General features: G+C 36.5%; 1 protein-coding gene across 3 annotated transcripts in view; it reads left to right on the forward strand.

The window, feature by feature from the left end:
- Positions 1-16,898, forward strand: part of PLGRKT (plasminogen receptor with a C-terminal lysine) — a 92,402-nt gene that overhangs the window by 65,709 nt on the left and 9,795 nt on the right. The window lies entirely within an intron of this gene.

The raw sequence follows: 16,898 nt of genomic DNA on the forward strand, positions 1-16,898 counted from the left end.
CAGTAGATGGCATAGTTTAGTTTACAAAGCAGTGTGCAGATGGTTTTGTAGGATCGCCGATAAACCGAACTCTGAAGGTGACCTGGGATATCTGTCTAAAAAAAAAAAGAAAGGTAGCGTAAGGAAAGATGATATAATAAAACAGTGGATAACTTTTAACTGTTCAAAGAAAATCAACCTTTTGCACGGCTTATAGACATAATTTGCTGTCTGTACTGTGTTATATGTTTCTTAGATGCAACCCCAAGTTTTGTTTACATGCCTTTTATTTTTTTTTCCTCCTGCACAGAGGTGCTCCTCCTACCCGTAAGGTTTTTGGAAATCCAAATAACAGGAAGGTTTTCAGTTTGACAGATTTACAGTGAAGTTAATGTGGAAGCTTGCTTCACAAACTGCTTCTCTGTTGAGCAAATAGAGTTGAGGAAAGAGCTTGAATTCAAGCTAACATCTGTAGGTAGCTGCAGACTTTGAATGCCAGTCTTTGCCTTGGCTAGTTCTAGTTAAAATGCTCAGGCATTTATAAAAAAACAAACTTTGAGGGCAGTTACAAAAATACTCTTTCAAAATTACATATAAAATTTCTACAAGTTGTTCTTCAGGAACTTCCCCTGCATTGCATTTCTTATTTTTGACAGTAGTTATGGTCAGAATAGTACATTTCTTTCTAGCACTACAAACACCTGATCATATCTGATTGCTACTATGTTTGCAGACACACCTGCTGTGTTAGAAAATACCTATCTTTTGAAAACACCTGAAATGTATAGTTGAATTGGGTGTAAACAGATTCAGTGGGGGCAGTGGGAGAAATAAATTATATGTCATTAGGGGATGGAGGAATGTAGTCCTGCTTCAAGCTTAGGGAGAGTATAGGGAAGAGGAGAGATTGTCATTTTTCTTTTCCATATGTGACTAAAAACTGTGACATGGAGTTTACTGCTAGACTTTCAGGCTAGTTGTAGAAAATGGTAAAGCCTGATTTATTTGCTTTAGACAAAATTGCAGCTAGAAATACTTGGGGAAGTTAGGTCATACTAGGGCCAGAATTAAATAGCTTAACTTAAAGCATTTATATATTCTTATGGTGAAATACTGGGGCTTGGATGTTATCAGTTCACCCATCTTTCTCTGAAAACTATCATAGTTCTGATTAAAATAGAAGCTTACACTAGAAGCAATATAATGTACTTACTTATATAAGTATATAAATAGTATAAGATTCAAAAATGCTAATTTGTCTTAAATGTAAATAGACCCTAAAACAACATGTGGGATCAAAACTTCTTGGAGGTTTTCATAGCTTCTGAGTGTTCCTAAAGTGTCCCATGATTAAGATGTTAAAGGAGCAGGGTACAATTATCACTCCAAGCCAATTGATGCAGGTGAAGAAATCATCAAAACTGTTTCACCTAGAATGCCTTCCCTACTAGCAGTGATGGTGTGACAGTGCACAGAAATGAAATAGTTACTCTTTGGGTAGACCTGGAATGAAACACAGTAGATATTGGTGAGACAGTCAGAACCTGTAAATCTTCTGCTCCTTGAAGATGAACAAGTGTCATAACATTGCTGTAAAGTGCTTGGAACAAGATTTTTGTACTATTAATTTCTGTGACAGAACACTTTTTTTTTAAAGCAAAAAAACCCCAAATAGGTGTATGCTCTCCTCTGAACACAGAGAAGATAGAAAGCTGTTTAGTGATTGACTTATTTAATGTAGACTATTGTAGGTTGGAAAGAGACTGTTGCAAAAGTAAGACAATAACATGATAGAAGTTGTAAAGACCCTCCAAATCCCAAACCTTGGTGAATGCTAAAGCTCAGTCAGTTTTAGAGTCATTCTGATGTGTACTGGACAGCCAAACCAGCTTGACTACTTCAGAATGAGACAATATTAAAAGATGTTGTGCATGGGTTTTTGCCTTATACCTTTCTTGGGATAACTCTGAAAAGAAGGGATTGTGGCCTTGTAAATTTTATCTTAATGCTTTTTGGAACAATAACAAAAATTCAACTGTTTGCCTTGATGTTGAAGGTCTGTTGTATTGTTTGAAGTAGTTTGTATTGTCTTTGTGTGGCTCCAGAATGAAATACCAATCTGTGTCAAGTGGAGACTGTTTGTGGTAGAAATTTGTTGAGGCTTCGTTTTTATCATGAGCCTGCTCCTTAAAGTGTAATTTGCAAAATTATTTTCAAACACTTTAATATATCAGATCTACAGTTCAAGACTAGTATATGGCCTTGCAAAGTGCTTTTAGTGAGGCTGAATGTGTTAGAGGAGATCTCTGCTCCAGGCCACAGAGCAGTTATCGCAGATTTTTTTTATGAGCTCTATGTGTCCTCTTAACACAATTAAATGTGGGAATTTCATGTATTTCTTTAGTCGAAGTGCTATGTTCTGTATTTTATGTTCTAGAGAGGCTTTTATTCCTTTTTTTTTTTTTTTTTTTAACATTCCAAATGTACACCTTAAGAAAGCTATTGCAATAACTGTTTACTAAGAAAGCCATTTTAAGATGCACATGGCAGCCTGGAAAAAGATACACACCTGAAAGTGGCAAGTAGGAATGCAGAAATATTTGTGGCTGATTATGCTTTCCTCAGTATGGATTAGAACAATTTAAATAGTTCTTATTAATATTTGAAGACAGCGACCTTACTGTCCAGGTGTCAAGATCCCTGACAGGTTGCTTTTTTAATAAGAGATTGTTTGACTTCACATACTGTGATGCTTCCTAAAGACTTTATTGTGATGAGACTTAAGTTTGGTTAGTGCATGATAAAAGTACATTGTCTTCAAATAATATAAAAAATACTAAAACAATCTTGTATACTGTGTAGTGGTATTTAGGCTGATAAGCAAAATCATGTTAAAAGGTCACAGCACAGTACAAATTACAATTTTATTTTTCTTTTAGTGAATTTTATTCTAGGATTGCATAAAGCAGAGCTTACTAACTGCATCTTAGAGTGGTATTTTTGCAGTGATGTGTAAAAGACATTCTACACACAGTTTAAAAGGCTTTTAATTTAGGGTGCAGACATAGAAAAGCCTAAGCTCTCCTGCCAAATTTTAGCCAGGTTTCCTATTGCATGTAGAGGAATCAAAGTCTCTTTCTTTAGTTTTGAACTGAACCCCAAGTCAGTATTATGCCATTACCTCCCCTGACACTCCACCCCATCCACCAGTTAGATTTTAGTTTATGTCCTTCTGTTATTTTTATAGAGGTAACACTGCTTTTGGCTCTAAAAAGTTGCTTTTCCTTTCTTTCCTTGGGAAACTCTACACAGGGGAAACCAATTCGTATCACAGTTTTCCTATATATAGCATGTCTGCACTACTTGAAAGGTAACCCTACAGAGGAGGAAACTGAGATTTTGTTTTAATAACAGAGTTTTTGGTTATTTTTCCAGTGGTATTATAAGAGTTGAATTACATGAAGATATCTTGATCTGTATAAGAATAATAATGCATAGTAAGCAGTGGCTCCTAGTCCATATAACTAAAAAATTTAGGTCCTAGTAGCATTTCAAATCCTTCATAACGGTTCTCAGTTATAGCTCAGTGTATAAGTGTTCTATTACTTGATTAGAAGATTTTGTTTAACTGGAACTCCACAAATAATTGGTGATACACTGAATCCTTTATTGACTGACCTTATTTTCCTTTTCTCATATTAGCTTAGTCATTAATAATGAGATCTGAATTGGAGACTACTTTGTAATTTTGTTGTATCACTCTTTATTATGAGATGATAGGTGGAAAGGCATGCATGGAAAGACTGATTTGTTTTAATATCTTTATGTATCAGACCTAAGATTAAATGCATCTCTTGATGTTGTCAAGCCATTGAAGTTTTCACCTAGATGTGTTTCTGGAAAAGCTTTACAAAAAAGCAGTGAGGAGAGAAGCACTGATTCAGAGTCTGAGAATGGAAGAGAAAATTGTGTTGGATAGGGGCCTGCCTAGTGAATTGAAGAAAATAGGATAGTAAATACTGCAAAAAGAATTCTCTAAACTATTGCAGAGCACTTTAGTCCACTTTTGAAAAAAAATCCCCGAACCCCAGAAAATGAAAAACCTTTTCTCGAAATCAAAAAATAAATCACAGTCTATCATCCTAAAAAAATTATTTCTACTACAGCAGCACAATAGAAGCATTTTGCTGTTGCAGCAGATGTTAAATAAAGTCTAGAACATATCTAGTCCTTGCAGAAGCTTTTATGAGACAGTATGCTGGGATTTCTGCAGTGTTGATGGTTCCGGAAAAAGGAAGCCAGTACATGATTAAGCATAGATGTACACAACCTGAGAAACAAACAGGAAAAACAAGAGCTGTCTCTGGTCACAGTGCTGCAACATCATGGGAATAACTGAGATGTGGTAGGACAGCTCATGAAACTTGAAATCTCTAACAGACAGGTAGTAGCTCTTCAGTAAAGACAAGAAGGACAGACAAGAAGTAGTGATATCCATGATGAGATGGTGTAGCTTGTGAGTTAAGGTCAAAGTAGAGTCCACAAAATTTGACACTGTGGAGGCAGCATGCTGCGGGTTGCCAATCAAAGTGACAAAATACATGAAGAAACAACAAGCCGTTCTTTTAGCAACTGAAGAAAATCTCTGGATTACTAACTGATTCTCATGAGACTCCCTAAAATCTGTTGTAAGTGTCCTAAAAAGGAGGACATAAGCAATTGAGTACATTTCTGCAAAATGTGAGGAATAACTGTGTGATACAGGTGTGTATGCACTAGATGGGCCGTCCAAGGGCCATCATGCACAGCCGAATTTGTTATTTACAAATAAGGGCTAACTGTAATATTAGAGGCACACTTGATTGTAGCAAGATGAGTTGCAGACTCTGGACATTGGGAGAGAGGATTTCATCTTGCTTGGGAAACTGGTAAACAAGGTTCCATAGGAGCTTTGAAGGATAGAAGAGTTCAGGAAAGCTGACATGATTTAAGTGTTGGCTAAGTGTCCTTGGCCACAACACAGACTGGGAGATGAAAAATGGGAGCAATTCTGTAGAGATGCAGGGGACACTGGAAGACAGCAACTAGGACATAAGTCAGCAATGTACCCTGACAGAAGAGAGAGTCAAAAGAACAAATGAGGGCTTTACAGGCTCTACTGAAGCCAGTAGGTTGACAAAATTTTCTCTTGTCTTCTGTTCAGTGCTTTGTTAAATGCATTTGAATACTGCATCCACTTTTTGCCCCCCTTGTTCTCCAGTGCAAGAATAATGTAGGTGACAAAGAGCAGCTTTTGCAGCAGACCATCGTGATGGCCAAGGGCTGGAGCACATCTTGCAAGGAGGCCAAGTGAGCTGTGCATACTTAGACTGGAATGGGATGCCCTGTGGGGTGCAGGATCCAAGGGCAGCCCCCCGCCAACTGTGAGTAATCAAGAAAGCACAGCCAGAAAGTGCAAGAGGTTATGAGTATACACTGAAACAGGATTTGAGGAGCTGTTCAGACTGAGTGTAAGGAGAAACCTCTTCCCCCGCAAGGCAAATCCAGCAATGGAGCCGAGGCTCAGTGGTGCTTCCAGCCTTGGAGGTTTTCAAGACCTGGCAGGATGAAAGCCCTCAGCAGCCTGGTCTCCTGGTCTGATCTCATAGCTGATCCTGTTTTGAGCAGGACTGCTGAGGTTCAACCCAAGTTATTTTATGATGCTCTAACCCCCACAGAAGAAGGCTGTGGTTCACTGTATTTTGTGGATCCTATGAGGGACGAATTTCTTCTCTCTCTTTCTTCCCAGACAGAGATTTATGAGCAGTTACTGCTTGATGTCTGCACTTGTACTGAGCACGATATGCACAGCAGCAATCTGTTGAAACAAAATGTAACTTGGTCTAACTTTTAACTGACAGCTGTCCAACAGACTTTAGATGTATGTTAAGTGATAATGATACAGAAATAACATCACAAGGGATGGGAGAAGGGAATCAGGAATTAAAGCTTCCATGTACCCTGCCTGTCAAATCACAAAAACAAAGCAAAATTCTTGTTTGTGGGAATACTCTACCTGAAAAAGAATTGTTCAATCTACTGTATAGTTTGGAAGTTTTCTAAAATATATTGCTGTATTAGAAGATACATTTCCCCTACACTGTATGTAGCACTATGTATCCAGCATTAGCACATATATAAGTCAATTGAAATCAGAAATTCCAGTAAAATGTTACAATCATTATTTAAGCAAAACACCGTTTTAAAAGTATTGCTTTGAGATTACAGCAGGTCAGGTCCACCAGTCTTTCAGGGTCAGATTGGACAACTGAAATTCTTTAACAGTGTAACTTCTGTGAATAAGTTATACTGGAGAATCACTGAAAGTGCTGGAAGGAGAAGAGACTAGTTAGTGCTTAGGGCATGTCATTGTTTTATTGTTGTTTTGGGGTTGCAGTTCAGAGTGTTTTGGAGGGTTTTTTGGTAGACTTTTGGGGTTTTTTTTCCTTCCCAGCAAAAGGATTTCTTACCAAACCAGAAGATCGTCTTCTCAGTGGAAAGCATCATTGCTTTCAGGAGTCAGATATAGTCCTCTATATTAATCTTTGATGGAGCCACTAAACTTGTAAGAAAATAAACAGGCTAGAAAAATACTTCTGACAGATCTTCTATTTCCCAATAAAAAAGTGTTTTATTATAACCTGTCTACAACATGAATCTCTGGATAGTCTCAATCCCAGTCTGTTGCTGTGCCTCTTCTCTCCCTATTTTACTATATCAGACTCTAAAGTGCATTCTTCTCCCCAGGTAATATTGGATGGCCAGAAAACAGTCATAAATCTGCAGTTTATAGACTTGCTCCCTATATGCTCCCTGTGTGGGCATGGAAAAGATTCTATACGCCTTGGTTAAAAAATGTCAAGATCAAGTAAAACTGGAAAAGGGCTTATTTTTCTTTGTTTTGACAATGCTGTGGTACTATTTTTTTTTCTGAAAATCCATGGCAATCTTTCCTTGATTTTTTAAATCTTTTCTTTTGGGATCCCTAACATCATCTTGGTTTATTTTGAGCCATAATAAAACTATGTTATCCTATTCTAATGAGGACCAGATAGTGGCATGGAAAATCCTCTATAGTTCTGTACCTCAGTGCATATTTTTATACTTTTTTCTCTTCTCTTCTCTTCTCTTTCTTTTCTTCTTTTTTCTTCTCTTTCATGGTCGTTTGTTTTTCCCTGCTTTGTTTTAACATCTTTTGAAGTTTTGGCAGTGATGCCAATTACTTAAAGGCAATAAAAACTAAAGGCATTTCTTCCTCAGTTAGTTAAAATTGTGGAGTAAGTGGGCAGATAGTATAAAACATTGCTAGTGAAACTCATCCTCTAGTGCAGTAAGGTATAGTCTGCCTTTTCATAGATAGCTATTATACAGCATTTTCTTCTGTAAGTGAAATTTTCTTTTGACACAACACAGAAATGCCAAATGTATTTGTCTCTTGCAGAAAAAACATTTTACTTAATTCATTCAAATTATAAATCATAAGATTTCTACTACTGAAAATGGCTTTCAAGTGTTCTGTGCTTTCATCTCTTCTTCAGCTCTTGCCTGTGAGAAAGGCATATGCATTTTTCACTGTAAGCACAAGTCATGTCACATGCATTCACAAATCAGCTTGAAGTGAAACTGCTGTTGAGTGTTTTCTATATCCACAAATGCCACGAAAGCTCTCAGTTTTGTAAGAAAATGCTTCAGGATATTATTTCGTCATATATACAAATGTGTAAATATGACTATCATTGGAATGTAATTTAATGTTACAAAAGGTGTGTGACAAAAGTATCTGGTTTTGGAAAAAAAACATCAAAAAATCACTGAAAGCATAGATAAATGCAGTTTAATATCATATGTGTTCTTTCCTCTACACTATCAGCTCTTGGTTAGTAGCAGACCATAGCATGATTGCATTACCTACCTGCCAGGATTATATTGCCTTAGGAGGTTTGCTTTGAATGGCAATAAATGAAAGTAACAAGGCAGTTTTCTCTTGGTGTTCAACAATTTGTCCTAAAATCTGAAATGAAAGTATAGAAGTACCCCGTAGTGTGCTTATCAATTGACCATATCTTTTGACTAAATTATATCCATTTTTTCTGAAATAAAGAAATAAAAACAGTAAAAAATACAGACCTGTTAGAACAGATGGACAACTAATACAGCATTTCTATCCAGAAATACAGTTTCTATCCAGACACGTGTATCTCAAAACAAGGTGTTGTTTTACAGTTATACAACTGTTTATTATTGGTGTTTGCTTTTCACCTCAATGTCTCCTTGAATATGTACAAAGTCATAATATTTGTATTTGCCCAGTGAGAAATAAATTTGAACCTTCCAGCAGGAGTTCTAAGTTTGTTTCTTATTGTAATCTGTTTGATAATCTAGGTGACCTTCTAGTGGTTTTTGACATTCTTACTTCTTAAGAAACATCAAACTGAAGTTGCTATGGTAGTATGTGACAGGATGTATAGTAAAAGAGGCAGCTGAAGCATTTTAAATAAATCTTAAAGTGAAAAATGAGATTACACATTTAGCAGAAATAAAGTACAAGTAGTATTTGAACCTGCATATTTTAGAAGATAATGTTTTTGTACAACTGTACACCTTCCTTAAGTTATTTGTTTTGTGATCTTTGAAGTCAGTCATGGATTCTACACATAGCATTTTCCTGGACTTCCTTTACTACAGATACTGAGAATTTTGTGAGGGAGACATGACAAAAACCTGATTTATTTATCAGACAGCTCATGGGACTCCTCTGACCTCCTCTCTTCATTTAGTTTTAAATTCCTTAAAATTAAAAATTTGTTGAGAGTGTACAGATGTCATTAAGATAGGTCAGTAGGAGTTTTATTAGAAACTAAACACTGGGCCACATTCTTAAAGACAAATGCAAAATGTTAATGGAAATTGGATGACAAAAAACTGAAACTTTTAAAAAACCAAAATATTAATTAATGTCTTTTTGATAGCTAGTAGGCTCAGTCTTAGTACTCCATCTTAAACAGGTAAAAGGAATTAATAAAATCATAGAATATGCTGAGTGAAAGGGAGCCATCAGGATCATCATATCCAACTTCTGGCCCTACACCTCATAAGCCTATTTTCTGTTCTTGGTTGGGACCCACATCTTGCACATGGCCCTTTATCCTGCGACTCTTTGAGTAATGAGCTAAAAATAGGAATGGAAAAGAGAGTATGAGAAAGTATGAGTAAGGGCAGGGGAGAGATGACATCTCTTTTATTTAAAGATGATTGTATTTACAAATACAATTTTGGAGTTCTGTTGGTTTGGTGTTTTTTTCCCTAATAAATTAAATTAACCCATTACTCAGACAAAATACTACCAATTATTTATCAGTTGATCTTAAAATGAAGTGGTGCTTGAAATGCATATGTGTGCTATGTGTTGACCCTTGGCAGGAAAAATGGCTAATGTTAAAATGCCAATGAGTTTCTGAACAAGAAAAATCTTTTCTTGTTTCTTCACTTTTATTGATTAAAAAAGGAATGTACTGACACAGGTTTCTGCCTTTCTGTGCCTAATAAAATTGTGTGTGATGACATTTTTCCATCTACAGATTTGTCACCTTATCTTTGTCAGTAAAAGATCAACCACCTCTATGATGATACCTGAAAATTTTAATTTCTCTTAATGTCAGACACTGAGTCATTTTCTTCAGGATCTTGTCAACCCCTAACCTTTTCCTCCCCAAAGTTTTCAGTGAAATTTAGTCAAAAGGACTTTTTTTTCCCAGTTCTATTAAAATGAAAACAATTGTTCCTTTTCTTTGTTGTGAAGTAAAATGTAAGCAAGCTTTGCCTTTCCAGATTACTACCATCTGTTTCCCTTTGGGGTGGGAAATAGCTAGATTTGTTTTCTATTGACAAGATACTAGTAGCACTTGTGACATCACTAATGCATTTGTCTTGAAGCATTACATAAATTGTTTTGCCCCTTAGGTAATTCTGGGAAATAAATGCTCTCTGGTAACAATTCTATATCCTTATTAGTTTCTGCACATCAAATGGAATAGAACAAGATAAATTGTATCTGTACTGAGGAAGATTAGAACCATCTGTCTTGCAGGAAAAAAAGCCACTTTGGTTGGTATTAGGTGACAGATTGTATACTCTGCCTGATCATTGTAAAGAAATAAATGAAGTGGTTAACAAAGAGCAGATTTTAATAGCTATTTCTAACATGCAATGACTACCAGCAAAAGATGCAAAACAGATTGGTTGCTGCACTGGTAGTGAGACAAATATTAATTAAATTTATTCAGTAGAATCAATTCTATTTTTGGGGAATATCGGTGACTAGTACATTGTCATTGTGAATGCAGCTTGCAAAATTTGTCTTTCTTGGAAGTGCACCTCCAGCTTACCTTTATATGTTTAGTTTCAATTCATTGAAGGAATTTAACTGACTTCAAAGAAAAAATGCCTTGTGAAGCTGGTTCCTGTGCTACAACAAATTTTCCATAATTCCTTTCCTCTTAGTAGAGCAAAGCTGTCATTTTAGTCTTTTGTTCAGTCCACTGATGTAAAATTTGGTCTTTACTTGCTTTCTATGAAATACTATTTCCTGAATGTTAAGTTTGGGAAAAAACCCCAGCTCTTATTCAGTTATTAGTCAGATATTGAAATTACTTTCCACCCCTTATCCCCATATCAACTTACTTTAACATTAACCCTTTGTTTTATACATCTTGATCTATTTTACTATTCCTACAGCATTGATACCTTCTTTTTACATAACTGGCTGTTTGATGACTTTGGCTTATCTATATAAAACTTGTATAAAATTTCTGAAATTCTGAACGCTGGTAACAGTACCTTAAAACTTCACTTACTCTTTTAGGTAAGATTATTAAATGCAGGTGGTGGATGCTCTTCTGCACTCTGCTGTGTGTTTGTTGCCTAAAAACCACACAAAAGAAAAATAAGAATGCTGGGTTACGACCAAGAAATTTTACCTCCATGGTTTGCCCATTAGATTGAGTTTCTCCTTTGCACAGCACAAAATCTCACATGGATTTAGGGGCTTTTGATATTATTTTCTCTTTATACAGAGTGTAATTTCAGTACCTTATTAACAACAAAAGGAATACAAAGGATTTGGTGCTAATAACTACAAGGTCATCGGTTTGATCTGTGACCATTCATTAAGGGTTTGGACTCCATCCTGGTGGGTTCCTTGCAACTCAGAATATTTTGTGATTCTGTGTGATTTTTTTTCAATGCAGTTTATATTCTGTCTTGTGGCTAATTTGTGAGACCTTTTTCTTTTTCTGATAAGTCTTTGCTTGTAAATAATTCATAATCTGTCTTTTTATGGGGAAGCTTTAAAAATTAGGTTTTCTTTTTAAAGAGTACAATTTCTTGCAGTGCTAATAATTTTAATTGCTCTGTGTACTTGATGTGAAAAATATCTGCAAACAAGCTTTGAAGCAGCAGGATAAAACATTTAGGTCTGATTTATTTTAGCTGCTTCATCTAGAGGCCCGTTTCCTGAGATGTCTGTGGCATGCTGGTCATAGAACCAAGCAGACACTGTGTAATTATTATAAGTTGTCATCTCTGTATTGCATTCTGGTGGCTTACAATAGAGGTGTAGAGATAGGTATCACTATTCTATTTTTCATTTATTTTTACCAAATAACCATTTGCAGCAGCTTCTGGTTTTACCCACTGATTAGAAAGAATCAGAAGAAAAGGCAGAAAGAATTAGAAAGACACCAAGGATAAGTCACATGAGCTTTTAACCTTTCATCTGCTGATGAAATGCCACAGGTAGCTGTACTATCTGCACAAGAACTTTCATACATATTTTGGAAGAGATTTGTGGATTTTTGTATGTGTGGTTGTTACTTTTTTATTTTAAACTTAAGCCTTATTTGTCATTGCAGGTCTGAGTGCTCAGAAGTTAGAAGTTAGTAATATTTAAAAGAATACTTTCAGAGTGTCTGAACGTTGAAAAACTGTAAGTGAAAATAACCTATTATAGGCAGAATGGCCATGGCCTATAACAGATGTATTAACCTGTGACAAAACAGGAGAGCTCTTTTAACATGAGTGTAAGGATATTCCAAAAGTTTCTTCAAGTTTCAGTTTTTTTAGATACTGGGTTTCACAACTTAAGCAGAGATGGTGTTTATCTGATTATTTCTTGTAAGGTAGTTAATTCTTTTCCTGTACAAATATCTGTTTACCAGGATGTCAGTGTAATTATGTCTTATTGATGTCGACATGAAATACGTTCTCTATAGGTTTACTGCCATGACTGCTCTCAAGCTATGTGTTTGTCCTGCCCGATATTTTAGACACGTTAGGTAAAAAAGAGTATCTCCCAGGAGAGCCATTAAGCATATTGGGTTACAAATTCTCTTTAGGGGTGGTGATTACTGTGGTGGCCCCTGGGCCAGCCACAGAGGAGCTCACCCTCACTTGGAACATTGACAGCGTGTAAGCTGTTCTAAGCTCCAACCTCTCCCTCAGGGGTCTCTCTGGGAGACTCCCCTGTGCTCACGGCGAGCCAGAAACGGCACAATCCCGTGAGCCTTTGCAGGTATGCTGATCCTTTGTGATTGGTCATTACCCCACTTCCTGGGGCTTGCCTTCCCCTGATTGGACCCTTTTGGATCCCTTCCCTGATTGGTTGTTTCCCCAATCCTGTCCCTCATTGGTCCAAGTTGCTGACCCTGCCCACTCCAACCCATATAAAAGCTTGTGTTCCTGAGCTCTCAGGGTCTTTCAGTGACCAGTCCCTGTTCCAGCAAAGAAGCTCCTGGTGTGGAAGATGTCCTCCTGCTCTTTCTATCCTGTGTTGCCTGAGAAGAGCTCTGCTGCTCGGCTGCTCCTGCGGCCCTCACGACTGCGCTGTGTCACCGTGGTGCGCCTGTGCGCCGGACACCATGAGTGTCCTTTTAAAGACGCTGCACCCGGAAGGCCACGGCACCCAGAGGAGCCTGCGGTCTGTGACAGGTTACTGTGCCTTCCTCCCCACAGACACACAGACTCACACAATATGCACAAGTGAAATTATGTCTAATACATGTGGACAGTGAAGAAGAGAGCGTTTTGCAGTGGCTTTGCTTTTCATTTCTGTTGAGTATTTGTACACCACATTCCATCCCATTTGGGGGTACAAAACCAAAGTAGCATCCATTCCATCTACAGCATCTGAACATGGAAGAGAGAAAACAAGCTAAGAGCATAAAGTATGAGAAATTTCTAGTCTAGTGAAGATGTGGCTTGTAATCCAGACAGGGTTTTGTGGTTGTGGTTTTTTTTTTTTTTTCTTTTGCAAGTAGTCAAAGTCGATTTCAGCTGAGAATTTTCTCCCACTAGATTTTTATCAATGAAATGATGGTATAAATGCTCTTTTAGGTGGTTTGACATCATTGTGGCAGTCTGAAGAATAATCAGTAGAAATTATAAGGATGGTTACCACTGCCTAGTTTATTAGCATTATCAGTTTCACAGTAACTGACCTTTTCCCTCTGTGCCTCACTTCTCTTCATCTGTCATGATTCATTTTGTAACATTGATTTCCTTTTACTATAACAGCTTCTGTGTGGCAGACTTCAAAATCCCAATCAGCCCTTACAGTTGCTCACACAGTGTTGAGAAACTACTAACTGTATTTAAAGAAAAAACGGGAAAGTTATTTCTAATTGGGTCCTCTTGAGAGTGTTATAAAATTTAAAATGTCACTTGCTACTAGTAGCCATTTATTTTGGAATACTATACTTTAATTTTTAAAACTATTTTAAATAATTTTAATTGCATAATTTTAAAAATCATGTATTCAATATTTTTTGCCAATATAGAAGTTACTATTGTCACTCTTTTTATTATGATGTTAACTGTGTCTATAAAATCATGGTCTGACTGTTACAGGGTACAAGTATCTGAAAAGCATGTTTAGATGTGCACCCAGGCATCCACGTCACAACTTTAGTTCTCTGGTGCTATGCACAGCAACCTGGCTAAGAAAATTACAGCGTCTCTCTTTCTCCTGTGCTAAAGGTGCATTTGGGACCCTTTATCTGTAGTTTTTAGTGCAAGTACCGTCATGTAAACCATTCCTAGTGAATTTTTTATGGCTATGTAGAGGGACCATTTGTATACTTAAAATGAAGTAGAATTTATTCCTTAAGACATGGCACTTGGATGGTGAATGGTTGTTCAACTGATATGTGTGATGTGCACCTGTGGCTTGTTTTCTCAATAATCAACCTCTCCTATCAGTAAGACTTTTCTAAATAAACTGTAGCCCATCTCTGCTAAGGCTGAATGATATACTTTTTTTTTTTCTTATTAGCTATAAAATTCTATAAGATCTTTTGCAGTAAAGATGAATACCTACTGTTTTTAATTCTTACTTCTGTTCTGCCATAATGAGAAAATAAGTAATTTTAAAAATTAATTTAAGCTAAGTCCTAAGAGTGTAGGACTTGGAGTTTTTCATAAAATCTGCATGTTAATAGATCAAAAGTCTTTCACTATCCCAGTGTGACTGACATTTTCAATAGAACTCATGCTGAGGAAAATAAGACACAATTACTAGGAAATTAACAGCTGAAAATGGGATATTGATTTGAACTGCAGTCAAACAGGATTTGGTTTCTTTCATCTAATTCCAAGTCATTTTTTGTGGTAGACTCCTGAGTCTTCTCCTATATACATATGTTTTCAAATCCTGACTGGCTTAATGTCAACTTAGGGCACTTGCTTAAGGCATTAGTTTTGCCTTAAGATCTACCAATGGTTGTTCACCAGTGTAAAGCCAGTATGTCAGGATATCTTGGTCATTCAAAACTACTCAAGCTCCAGAGATTCATTTAAGATTGGCATGTTAAATGGATAAGCATAAGGATATTGCCCATTAATTGTTTGAATTTTTAAAAGACTAGTTCAGAGGGGTTGCCTGAGTGCCAAAGTAGATGTTTAATTTTGACACTTAGAGCACCCAAAATTAATTTAAAGGTATATACTCTTTTACAGTCAAGCATTGCTTTTAAACCTATTTAACTGTCAGGTCTGGTCATGCCAAAGCAGTTTTTGATGGCACAGGGTAGGCAGGTGGCCTGTCTTTTGTTTGCTTTGTCAAAATATGCCAGAGAAGTGTTCCCTCCTGTGTTACGCAGTGGCTACAGAGCTCCCTCAAAAGAGCTCAGGTGTACTCCAAACTGGTTTTTCTACAGTTATTCCAGTAAGTTTGTCTGATGGAACAGTATCTAGTAGGACAACTTTGGCCATAATTGTTGCTCAGTTTTTCTTTTTCCTTAAGGAGAGTTTGAAATCCAGTGGAGTCAGTGTGGAATTGCCCTGGAACACTTAGAACACTTAGACTAAATCTCTTCATTACTCAGATTCCTGTTGTAATCCTAACAACTACAGCACTATCATGTTTTGTTTTGCAAGATGAAACTATGACAAGTAACAAAACTGATCTTGGAAATGGAAAGCATGAATAAAGATTTTTTTGGAATAAAGGAATACAGAAAAAAGGGAACTTCTGGCATTTGAGAGCGGTAATCCTGAGTTTGTCATAAGACCACATATGTTCAAAGGGATTTTGGAGCACGGGTTCAGGTATTGTTACTAAGTTTTCTCTGTATAAGTTATGACTAAATTAAAATTGGTGTGCAAATCTCAGCATCAGTACTGTAGCTTACTTAGGATCCCCAAACACATCTCAGGGCTTTCTTGATGCTACATTGTAAGTTTGTGGACAAAATAGGTCTTGTAAGCTATTCATTGTAAAATCATGAAACTTCAGTAATAGCAGGGATTAAATTATTCTTTTAGCCAAATGTCACTAGACCTGCTTTTTACTGCCTTCTGTGGATTAGTATTCCTCTGAAACCATTGTTTCTTGGCTGTCACATTCCCCATGTACACAGAGAATGTTCATCTCTAAGATGCATAATTCTAAAACTTCCATCCAACACATCTGTTTTTGTTGTTGTTTTAAGAAATTAATTTAAATACAGTATTATGTTTCATCTGGTTAAAATCTACATGGAAGAAGTTTTTTGCTCAAAGGAAAAGAATTATGGGTATTTTTATATTCATTTCATTCCGCCACTTGTTTTTGGATGGAGAAAATTGAGGGTTGTTTCTCTCAAGTGAAAGAAAAAAGATCTAGTTAGAAAAGAATATAAAAAATGTTTGATAATGTTATCTGGCTGGTGTCTATAATATAGAAAACAACTTGTTTTCAATTATAGTAGGTTATTTATATGAACTACTTGTAGATATACATGAAAGTACCCTTGGGCTTCTGGAATTTGATATGGCAGTCTCCTGCAGCATGGCGTTTGTTTGACTTCATTGTTTGTGACTTATCTTTTTCTTTCAGCACTTGGGTTTTAAAGAGCTGTCGAAGTATAACAAGTGTGAGAGGGGTTTTGTTGGGGTTTTTTCGGGGGTTTTTTTGTGTGCATTTGTTTTTATAAAAATTGTGTTAGGATACTTTAGTTTACTTTTGTAAGTTTGAACTTACAGCCTTTTTTAATGTGATGTTTACTTCTTTCTAAACACTAGGCATGTTAAACTGTCTGTTTTTCTTCTCCATTGTTCGCTTTTAGCAAGACCTATATTTCATCAGCATATCCTTGTCCCACTTCCTTACCACGTGCTTCTTCAAATTGAAGCTCATTTAGGACAATAGTGTGCATCTTGGAAGCACAGGCCCTTATCTGTGCTGACAGGCAGACAAAGGATCCCTTAATACTTTTCACATATGTGGAAACTACATCTATAATCACACTGAAGATGAAAATAAAGTCATTAAATGGATATTACATGTCATTATTTTATCTTATCACGTCAGCCCTCAGCAATTTACCAGGCTTAGCATATTTGGGACC

Source organism: Prinia subflava, chromosome Z (assembly GCF_021018805.1).
Source record: "Prinia subflava isolate CZ2003 ecotype Zambia chromosome Z, Cam_Psub_1.2, whole genome shotgun sequence".
NCBI lineage: Eukaryota > Metazoa > Chordata > Aves > Passeriformes > Cisticolidae > Prinia > Prinia subflava.